This window comes from Ciconia boyciana, chromosome 2 (genome assembly GCF_034638445.1).
Source record: "Ciconia boyciana chromosome 2, ASM3463844v1, whole genome shotgun sequence".
NCBI classification, from domain to species: Eukaryota; Metazoa; Chordata; class Aves; order Ciconiiformes; family Ciconiidae; genus Ciconia; species Ciconia boyciana.
Window position 1 is genome coordinate 93,397,880 of NC_132935.1, and position 12,116 is coordinate 93,409,995.

A 12,116-nucleotide genomic window follows, 5' to 3' on the forward strand; every position below is an offset into this window, starting at 1 on the left:
GTTTATTATTTGTCGTGTTCTGAAGGGATACAAAACCAACCCCTGGAAGGAGATACACCTTTTGAAAGAAAGCTAGAAATTGAAGCGAGTGCAAAATTTGCAAATGTACCTACTGTAAAGAATAAACTGTACTGATGCACTGGAACAAGTTTGGCTATGGGGGATATTTGGATGCCTTTAGGAACAGACGTAGAGAAATACATCCAGGAAATGACCGTACCTTGGGGTACCGAAATGGCCCGTATGATTTCTGAGGGTCTGCTGAAGGTCTGTTCCTCTCTAATTAATACTAGAGTAGTCTACTGATCTTTTCAGTACCAGAAAATCTCGACCTAAGGTAGTGACGTGACCCTTTTTCTTTTAATCTTTACATCTCCTGGTCTCATGGTAAAGCATTTTGTCCTTGCATACTTTATTTCCTCATCTATACAATGGGGATATTTACAGCACTTCCCCAAACAGCTTGGACTAATGTCCTAGAATAGTGCCAATATCCCAGTTGTGTGGGAGTTAGAGTCCTGCTCCCAGGCTGTGACTGCTGCTAACCAAAACAGGGTCAGGGAGGGAGCTCTGGGCTGCCGATCACCGACGCTGCTCCCCTCTTCACCTCCTCCCGGGCTTCGTTTGGGCTCACGCCACACAGCTAGGACCCTCTGGGACAAGTCCCTGGCTAGAGTCCTAACTTCATTGCCTCTGCTTATCACTCTCTCTCTGAACTCATCTTGGGCTTGATTCACAAGTACGTTAATACAGTTCAGCTTTGGTGCAGGCCTGCTGAAGTCACTGATTTTGAGAAATGCAGTAAAGAACAAGATTTTTAACAGGTTTGCTTATCATATTGGTCAGTGCTTATCAGGAACAAATACTTTTCAGCATTTTTTATCTGTGAACGGCTAGCTGCAAGTAATTCTGATAGTACTATATGCTGAATTTCTCTTGCTGTCTATCTAGTGTCAGTGGTGTATTTAGTCCAGAAGTTCCTTGCAAGAGCTGGTGTACCCTATGCACAATACTAAACTAAATGGGGAGAGTGGAAATGAGTTGGCTACAAAACTGTGCCTAACATCAGCTTGCAGTTAAATTAGCGCAGCCAGAGCTGTATAGCTGGTCATCTAAATCCCATGGCTTTGTTCATCTGCCCTGGTTGGCTAGTAAAGCGTTGGAGGATTTATGCGAAGACACACTTTTTCTCTCAATTCCCCTTTGATTTGTTACATTCTGAAACCTACAAGAGACAGTAGGACAGTAGGCAAAATATTTTAGCATGACACATTTAGATATGTTTAAACATAGTACAATATATATTATTTTGTGGACAAATATACAAAGATGCATTTAGACATGTTTAAACATAGTACAATATATATTATTTTGTGGACAATATATAAAAATATGTTACATATATGTAGTACATATTGAAGGTATTTAAAATACATATGCAATATAGCATAGTAATTATAAATTGTATATAAACAGACACGTACACTTACTTATTTGCCTATCTGCCTGTATATGAGCATCTGTGCAAATATACAGGTGAAGAAAAAAATACTTATTAATATCAGCATGCATGTGAAGAGAAGATATGAAGGGAGTCATGCCAAAATGTGTTCCCTATTTGTCCATTTTTATTTTGTGCTGTTGGGAAAATAGTAGCTACAATGCACATATTAGATAGTCTGTATATAATATGATCCAAATCTACTGGTGTAATATTGGATCTGGGTTCATAGGTAGGTTTCTTCCTCAATTCTACTACTATAAAGAGACATGGCTGAGTAATTCAGCATAATTCCTATCTGGATTTCAAATACCAAAGTATACGAGTGTTCATATAGTTTGTGTGCGTATGAGTGCCCTAAAGTTTTGGTCTTGCTTATTACAGGGGAAGAAGGTGGGATCTACAGATATGAAAAGGGTGTGGGTCAGAAGAGAAGACGACAGTGAGCTGGCTGTCTCCTAACTTAAACCAGGCTGCTGTGAACACAAGAGGCTATATATGCAGATCAAGGTTACCAAGGGACATAGACACCTCTGGCTTAAGTTATTTTCATTATTAAACTGGCAATGGAAGAAGTAAGTGGTGTAAAATTCTCTAGATCAACTCAAAAGCACTGAAAGATCATCTGTGCCCTGGAAAATTAAGTTGGCTTTATGGTCAGACAATGCCCAGCAGTGTAAGCCAGAGACACAAGAGGATTTGGATTGTAAAGTACTCAAAGGAGTGCTTGTATTCTGGGAGTTTGATTTTTCCTACCACAAATGGTGTTTGGTTCTGGGATTTTTGTTTGGACCTGCCTGTGCCTCTTACAAAACCAAAACAAGCAAGCTGTCATTTTTACAAAAGCCCAGATGTATTCTCATTTTTTGCAAAGACAGACAAATATCAGTACTAAGGTATTAAAAAACATAGCTACTAAAATGTGTTTCAATTTTTTCTGTTCCTTTTTCCACCCTTTCTGCATTTGCCTGCTTTTTTGTGCCGTTCAACTTGTTTCCTTGTAAAATCTTCCTTGGGGCCACATTCGTGCAGACAGACTAAAACATTTTTGACTCTGAAGGAATCCCCCGAGGTAAAATTTACTCAGATAATATCTCGGTTACTACCTAACCTGTTTGGGTTATTTTTGAACACTGTAAAGTGGTAGCACCAACAAAGAAAAACTCTGCATGGTACATACCAGTAGCAGCTCACTTCAAGTAACTTAGGAACTCTGCTTTTGCACAAAACACCTACGTTTTGTGGCTCTCTGTGGATGTCAGAAATGAGAAACTGAAATGTTTGAAGTGATTCCCCTAGCCCCCCATCCAACATGTTAGCTCCTTTGTGTGAAAGCAAAAATACATTTAGATTTACCTGATCACGGACATAAACAGGTAAAGGTTGCCAAGTATGCATAACAGCACAGAAGTAGTACAGAGGCTGCAAGATGAATGAACTGGACAAGTAGTGCTGAGTAATCACTTTAGTAGGCACAGGGCCCAAACCAAAAGCCAGGCTCTGAACACGCCTGAGTGTTCTGATTCAGATCAAAACCTCATGGCTCTTTGTTTCTACAAAGCATTGAAACAAGTCCCTGGTTCTTCAATTTGGAAATAAATTCAGATTTGGATTCCAAACCTGTAGCTTAGCTTCATCTTTAATAACGCTGATGTTCCACAGATTTGGATTTCCAGCTGTGCCTCCAGATGCGTGTTGTAAGAGGGATGCTGTTCCAGCGGAGGCTGCCAACCTGGCAGCGCTGCTCCTTCTGCCCTGTGTCGCACGCGGACTGAGAGCAGCAGCTCTGCTGACCGGCTCCGCCAGCGCTCCGTGCCAGGGGAAAGCGATAAGCAAGGATTTCTTTTCCTGGTAGAGAAAATATCTATTTTACTCTCTCCTCTTGCAAACTTAGGAGAGATCAGAAGTCAAAATTTATCTGCTTTGGGATTGCAAGACAGGCCCTAAAATGGTGGGAAAGTTTTTAAAGGGAAAGCAGGTTAAAAGAAAAGCTATTGGGCATAAGAAAAGACCATGAAGAACAAGTCTGGACACATCAGTCAGAATGAATTGAATTATAGCTATGCAACTCTTAAAAATAAATAAATCTCTATTAAGCTCTACAGACCTATTCCCTAAGAGGAATTTCTATTGTGCAGGAGATGTCGGGTTGTGTTAGGAATACTATAAAGCATAGTCTTGTCAGTCTCCTCTCTGGTGCTGAGGTATTTACCCATCAGCTCACAGAGGAAGAAGTGAAGGCCTGGAGAGCTCCAATGACTTGATGGGGTTCACCTGCTGAGCCCTGCTGGGGTGAGTGCAGGAGGAAGAGCCTGCTTCTCCAACAGACCGCTCTTACGTCTCCGCACAGCAGGGCTCTTCTTTGCAGGCAACATGTGCGCCTTTTAAAATGTAAAGCGTGTTCCGTTGCGTAAGGATGGTGCTAGCAAAGTTTTAAAGGAGAGCTACTGCCTTGGCTCTATGTTTGAACAGTGCTAGCAGGGTTCAGGAGAAAATGCCTTGCTCCTGCAGCAACAGAGGTAAGTAACAATTGGGTGCATTAATCGTTGCATGCAATGACAGGAGCAGGCCTGACCTAGTGAGGAATTCAGCTGTTAAGAAGTTGGGATTTCACATTTTGGTGAGTTTTGTTAAAAATAGGGGATTGATCCTGCTCTTGGTTTAAATAGTTTTTAAGTTCCATTGATTTAAAGGAGGGAGAGGCAGTACAATGCATATAGGAATTTAGAATCAGCTTCAATTTCCTTTCTTACAATAAGGGTTTTCTTTTGAATAAAACCATGGAACAATCAACAGAGTAAGAAGCTGTTCCTCCAATAAGTTGCAGGTAAAGATAGGATAAACTGTATAGTTTCGTACATAAAAAGAAACCTCCAAGGATGATGTTTACTAAGAGAAATTCAGAGAACGTTCTAGCCCAGAGCATTTTTTAAAGCTGCTTTATCTATCAAGGCCTGTAGGCAGAAATCCTTCCTGGACCAATGCTGGTGCCATGTTTAAAGTCTTGGCTGTATCTGTCCTCTGTCAAATGTAAATAATATTTTTCTTCTAAAATATAGGTTCTTCTAGATAGATTCTGAATTCGTCTTCGCCCCCTCCTCCCAATTCCAAAGTGTCTTTATTTTTCTTCTTGAGATTGGAAGGACTGGAACCTACTGTGAGGACTGGAATGATCTTAGTGCGATCTCAGAGATTCAGAGAATGCTCAGAGTTCAAACTATTCCCATTTACTAATCTATATGTGAATTTAGGGAATTAAATTTAGGTGCCCATCATAATAAATGAGGGTCAGCACTAGCCAGCAAGGTAATGACATCCGTTTTTCTGACAGACTCAAGCACTCTAAAGTTTCACAGATCATCATGTTGAAGGCCTACAGTGTGATCCAAAGCAGAAAAGTATTTTTTTTAAATGTATTTCAGTTGATAATACATGTAAACACCAAACTATTGCAATTTGCTGAACAATTAAGCTCTGATTCTGTAAAGCACGTAAGTATGTATGTGTGTTAAGTGTCATTGACCTTGGTAAGTGCTTACATGCCTTGCTTATGTCTCTTATTCAATCAAGACCTTATGGCTGCTTTTTGTACTGAAGCTGTGAATGCCCAGTTCAACAGATACACTGAAAATCTGTGCATGTTCATGCCTTGTTTACTAATCAACACGGGCTGTTTTGTTTAAAGCCAAATGAAATTCTATCATTTTGGTTTATGCTTTCAGAAGCAGTCTGAGATGCATGCAGAGTGCATTACACACATTCATGTACTCCATATTTTTCTGTTCTTTTATTATTTATAGCTACCTAGATAAATCCAGGGTAAACTTCTCCCTCTTGAGGAATTTGGGCAGTTCCTCAGATTACCGCTCCTTGCTTTAGCTGGGTGTGCCTTTAGTTTTTAATTAACACTGTTAAATAAACAAAACAACCAACAAACAAATCCCGAAGGGAAATAAACCACAAGAACGATGTTGAAATACTCATAAGAGCTAAACCCCGAGTCCCAGGAGATGCAATGTTATGGCCACAACTCTGCCCTTGACTTGTCCTTTTGCTCTAAGAGGAGGTGTTTGCTCCCGAGCGGAGGGGGAAAGGTGATAGAAGGCTCAGTGCAGGAAGCAGCAAGAGCTGCTTGGTGCTGGTTCAGGTACAGACCGTGACTGCCCTCCCAAAATCTGGGGGTGGGCATTGGCCTCTTTTACTCCGTTTCTCATCTAGCAAAAGGAAATACCGATGCAAAATTCCTGAAGGAAATACTTAAGCATTGATGCTCTTCGCTTCTGTGATGTGGGAGGAACAGAAAAGTCCCCCCCACCTTCTCCCCTTGCCCCTCTGCTGTGCCAGGTTGGGAGGCGGTGCAGTTAATAGGTAGCATGTTGAAAACGGCCAAGGAGAGGTGTCTCCTCTGGCTCCCATTTCTCTCTAGGTGGATCCCGAGCAGAGCCAAAACTGGGCTTCTGTCTCCTGCTGCTTCCCCATGTCGAGAAAGGAGTTCCCAAAGCTGAATTTGTGGTGTCTTAGTTCTAGAACGGGAATAAATCCCGTTGATGATCTGGGTTTTGGCTGTTACTAGGCACACTGAAACAGTGCATCAGAAGCAACGGGCCTGAGCACTGCTGAGGCTTGATCGCAAAATCCTGGAATAAAGGGGTAGGGTAAAGTTTCCAACTTAATAGCATTCAATTAGTTTAACTTAGAGACTTTAAAATGTCGCTAGGATGGATTTTCCTTTGTTTAGCTTCTTTTGGTGTGGCTTAGCAGATTTTAACCATCTAAAACTGACTCTTGGTTGGGGGACCTTAGGTGGTACAGCACATATCCTTTAGTGGAATAATGAAGTGTTTACATTATGCAGTCCTATTGTGAGATCAATCGGGCTACAAGGCTGGATGTATAAACAGAATCTGCAGGTGGTCCCTGCGTCTCCTTGCCCAGAAGACATGCTTTAATCCTCAGGAAGTAGGCAGAGTAGAGGTTCCAGGAGGCAGCCAGCCCAAGCAAAATAAAAGAACAAAACCAGCCTGAACAATGCAACGCATGTCAAGCTCATAGTGCAATCGCTACAAATAGCAGCTGACAGGAGACTTTATGACAATTCACCCATCAGCTAAAATTGCCAAACTCAGGATCCTGGGATTAATGAGCATCTTAGGCGGTACAAGCATGAAATGTGAGGCAGAAAGGGTGGATAATGCATCTCACGTGGCCTCCAAATGGTGTGCTCCCTTTCAAGTTGATTTGTTACTAGGCAAGTTCTCTTGTGGAAAATCTCTCTCGGTCTGTGTCTTTGCATCTGCTCGGTTTTGCTCAGCTGTTATAGCCCATAAGTATTTCTGTTCCCTGATGCTGCAAGCAGAATGGTAATTATTGACTTACTTGGATCTCAAGGTGGGAGGCAAAGGGGAGAATTGAGCATTCACACATGTTAGTACCTTCGGTGTGGGGATTGTGCTAATAACTCTCAGGCACACAAGCACTCAAGGGGTGTGAGCAAAAAAGCGTAGCTCAAGCTGGTTTGAATAGAAAAATACATGAATGGCCTCTGAAAAGGTTTTAGCAATGTTCTTCCAGGGCTCTGTGGAATGGAGGAAAGTTTTGTGGGAGTAAGGGTAGAAGGGTCTGACTCATTAAAAAGAGGTAGAAGAAGATTTTGTGACTATGAAATAATGAAAGAAGTAAATGTCGGTTCAGAGGAAAAATAATAATACTAAAAAAACCCCTAAACCCACATAGTTGAGTTGGCTTAGATGTAGTTTGCTATAGGGTTGTTTTAATTAGACTTGTGAAGCAGGGAGATGTTCTGCAGCAAGCAAAAAAAAAATTGTTTTCAAGCTGAAACATGGCACATAATGGAATTGAGTTGTCCACATGGGTGCATTCTCTTCCTCTTTTTGAAAAGAGCACCTAAACCAGTTGAGTCAGAAACTAGTGAAGGGTAAAGCTCAAGATATCTAGAGCTCTCCTGTCTCTTTAGATTCTTATCTGAAGTGTATTTAAGCCTTTGGAAAAGGCTTGCAATCTCATGAGATCTTGTTTGCCCCCCCCTCCTCCACAAGTGTTCGCACATTTCCTGATTATGAAACTGCCAGTCATACCTCGGGAATGGGTGGGTGGTGGGACATGGGGACAGGTTTGTTTAATTATTTATTTATTTTTAGCACCTTTGCATTTCATCCTGTCCGAAAGCAGAAGGTGGGTATTTACAGTCTGTGGCAATGGGGAAAAATGTAAGTCTACTCCTTTGCTGCTAAAGTAATTCAGGTGAAATTACATGTGAAGATGTGGGCAGTTTTTGTGTTTGGCAAACAAGTCCATCTCAACTGTGTGCAGGTGACCTTTTTTTATAGGCACAAAGATGTTGCCCATATACCTATCAAGATTAAACTTGCCTGCTTCCTGAGGCAGTATTTTTGTTGACAAAATCAGAAATACCAAACTCTACATCAAGACTTATTTCCACTTTCAGCTACTCTTAGATCTCTGTGCCTAGCTCCTGTTCTGATATGTCTTCCTCCCTGCCCCAGTTTTATTGTATGCAGGCCAAGAAGTATGGTTGGAAGGTAATGTCATGCAAGCTTTGTCCCCTCTTCCAGGGCAGCATCGCATTTCTCCTCCTATGCCAACCTGTTATCACACTTATCTATCACATAATATTTGTTCTTTTCAAGCCACTTTAAAGGTAATAGAGTGATGATTTCCAGTGATGTCATTCATTTCTGGATCATATGTATTTGGATTTGCTTCAAAGCCTGGGGGATGTTTAGACCTGAGATTCTCTAAAATGGTGTCTTTCTTGAAAAGCACTGTTGTGGTTTAACCCCAGTCAGCAACTAAGCACCACACAGCCGCTCGCTCACCCTCCCTCCCCCTGGTGGGATGGGGGAGAGAATCGGGGTGGGGAGGGAAGTAAAACCCATGGGTTGAGATAAAGACAGTCTAATAGGACAGCAGAGGAAGAGAAAATAATAATAAAGATGATAAAAGAACGTACAAAACAAGTGATGCACAATGCAATTGCTCACCACCTGCTGACCGATGCCCAGCCAGTCCCTGAGCAGCGATAGCTACTCCCCAGCCAACTCCCCCCAGTTTATATACTGAGCATGATGTCCTATGGTATGGAATAGCCCTTTGGCCAGTTTGGGTCAGCTCTCCTGGCTGTGCCCCCTCCCAGTTTCTTGTGCACCTGGCAGAGCATGGGAAGCTGAAAAGTCCTTGACCAGTGTAAGCATTACTTAGCAACAACGAAAACATCAGTGTGTTACCAACATTATTCTCACACTAAATCCAAAACACAGCACTATAGCAGCTACTAGAAAGAAAATTAACTCTATCCCAGCCAAAATCAGGACAAGCGCTTATTAGGAATTCCTCATTACACAGAACTTAGGGAAACCTTGCATGGGTTAACCTGAAAATTACAGACAGAATTCTGTTTTTTGCTGTGAAAGTTCTTTTCCTGCTATTTATTTACCTATAGGAGCACTTATAGCAGCCGAACAACCTTAGCCCAAAAACTATAGGACAACACTCAAAGACGGTTTCTGTATTAGTTGTGCCCTTCTGCTCTGATCCTACAGGAGTGTGTGAAAGCTCTGCTTTTTGAGCCATTCTGGGGAGACAGTAAAACTAAAATTTTGCAAAGCTAAATTCATGCCCTCTCTTTGTGAAGTCTTGACTTTAGCCTATCACAGGAGGTAATAGGTGGTTGACATGAAGAAACAAGAATAACTGGGGTGCAAAAAAGGGTAGGGTGCTACTGATAGTTATTACTGTATTTCTTCAGTCTTTATTCTGCTGATCATGGAGACTGTATGTCAGCATGCCCTCTGTAAAACTGGTATCAGTGTCATAGCCTACACTAAGCTCTATTTGAGATAGTTTAAGCATTCCTGTTAGCCCTAAGCCGTTCTGACCAAAAAGGGAACCATGTCAGATGAACAGGGTCTCTCAAAACAGTGGCTTTATGAGGATCTCTAAAAATGATCAGGCTCAAGAACTGCCTAATTTTCTCTAGAAGACTGTCCCTGTTGCCCACGTTCCTCTCGAGAATTTGTGTACAGCTCTTGCATAGTTTATGCTTGGCTTTTTGTTCCTGGTTGTCCCAGAGCAGCTCAGTTGTTGTTGTTCTGATAAAGAAGGTCTTTGATGTGTTTGGAATTAATCCATCAATGGTCACATGAGGATATATTCTCACAAACTAGTGATGTGAACATCATGTACTTGCAGACACTTACAAAAATGACAGCAGATTATTAGCTGAGACCCTAGCTTACCATCTGCTTTACCTATTTGTCATGGAGTAAGCTCTGAAGGAAGAGGAAGCAGTAGATTTAGGGATTTTCTAGAATGAGTTGCATAGAGCCATCGTGTATATCAGTACTTGGAAGAAAGTGACAAGGGGGTGGCAGGATTATAATCCTGATTAGAAGCGTACGAAAAGGCTTTCATAGAGCAGACAGCATAAAGTTCATTTATCAGGGACTTTTCAAGTTAGGAGTCAAGGCAAAAAGGTTGCGTGTGACAGATGGAGAGTGCTAGGTGTGCACAGGAATGGCACGGGCAGAGCTGGGGAAGTGACCTAGGCAACCGATTTGACCTATGTGGAGCACAGATTGAGATAGGAGAAAAGATAGGCTAGGTCACACAAGAGATGCAGTACTAACCAAAACATCAGGTGATGAAGGTTTTGCTTGGGAGGCTATAGGGTTATAGACAAAACAAAATGAGGTGTGCTGTGGCCATGATCAGACTGTGAAGCACAAAAGTTTCAGCATGGGGATCTGAATAAAAGGAATAAGGCTGTCAGAAAGTTAAATTGGACACATGGCGCAGTGCTGGCACTGGTTTGCTTTTTGCAAGAGCTCAGAAATGAGGATTTAGCCTTAGGAAACTAAAATCAGAAATAGTGTACAATGTACCACTTTTCTGAACTGCTGACTTAAGTCTGATGTTTAATTAGCTTCACTTATGAACGTCAATGTAATTTGGAAAGATTTTTACTTTGTTTACCTGTTTTGTATTTCTTAACCAAGGAAGTCTGAAGATACTTGGCTTGTCTTAGATTAATTCATCTGCAAACAGAGACATCACTCATCCTTTCCTCATCTTCACATCCCCCTGCTTTCATCTTAATTAAGACCCAGGGCAGATAGGCATTATTTCACACTATCTTCCACAGCAAACAACCATTATACCAAAGTCATGCTAGTGTGAAGAGGGTGTATTTGTTTTAGCAGCATTTTAGCGCTTATGTATTTCTGTCACTCAGTTTAAAAAGATTGGGATATCTCAGATCTTGAGGAAGAAGTCAGGGACTACTTAACCCAAAAGACTATATGCAACCCCTGGGTTTCAAAGTCCCTAAACTGCAGATTCCCAAAATCCAGAAGGATAACAGGTAGGGTATATGTTGCTCTATGTTTGCCTTGTTCTTATGTTCTTTCACAAATAACTGCCACTGGCTATGAGATGCAATGCTCTGATATCCTATGCTATCAGAAGATAGCAGCTGAATGTCATACAGCTTTTCTTCCATCCGTGTACAATGAATCCAAACACACCTGACCAAGGAAGCACATTAAGTAACATCACATGTTTTTGCAGAGCTGTCTGTTAGTGCACTGAGGAAATCATCAAATTCTTCCCAACTCCTAAGTATCATGGAGAAAAAGATTAGAGGAATAGTAGCACATGTGGGTAATTTCAGTCTTAGCAGGTAGCCCCCGTCTCCTCCCAAATATATAGTCTGTACAACAAAATACTTCTCTCTAAGGCAAGCTCATTCAGCAAGGCTTACAGGTGCCATGTAGCTGCCCAAGCAGATGAGGGAAAGAAGCCAGTGTTCCCTGGAGGGGTGATCCATGTGAGGAAGTGTGTACCTAATGTAGCGGGCTGGTCCTGCAGCCTGGAAGCACCACCATGTGATGAGCCCTTATAGGAGGGGAAGGATGTGACTTTGAGATCTTCTGGAAAACTGAAACTAGAAGCAATGGTTGTAAGACGTGGGCACTTACTGAAAGAGTTAAATAAGACTTAATACGAGGTACTTTGAGACAAGCACACCGAGTTGGTGCAGTCCTCCAAAATATCGCTTCCCGGCCTTTTGGCTAAGATCATGTGTAGTATCTGTTCTTATGAGTTTAATATCTAAAGTCTTCTCATCAAGGATGTATCATATTAAATGGATTTTTGGGCTTGGGAGGGTTGTTTGTTTGTTTGGTTTTTTACTTTTGATGGTTGGACTCAATGATCTTAAAAGTCTTTTCGAACCTAAACGATTCTATGACTCTGTTCAACACCTGGCCTGTAATTCACAGGTGCTAACAAACCATCAATATATTCAGGCTGAAGAAGAAACTTTGGCCTTGGCCCATGTATATGAAACAGCTACCAGACACCTAAGAGCTGTATAGGTATATATTCTACCAACATAAGATGGATATGGAAGGATTATTTGGAGGGAAGGAGTGCTCTTCCATTGCCCATGCCCTGAGTTGATTCCCACTGAAGGTGGGGTTACCCTTTCCATGTGGACTGTCAGCATGTGAAGAGGTGGCATGGATAGACTGGGAAAGCCTTTGACTTTCCCCTCTGCAATCCACAAGGAATTGAG

At 41.7% G+C, this 12,116-nt stretch overlaps 1 pseudogene; it reads left to right on the forward strand.

The window, feature by feature from the left end:
• The first annotated feature begins 11,590 nt into the window (after positions 1–11,590).
• On the forward strand, positions 11,591–11,713 carry LOC140648716 (U2 spliceosomal RNA; annotated as a pseudogene).
• Positions 11,714–12,116: the final 403 nt, after the last annotated feature.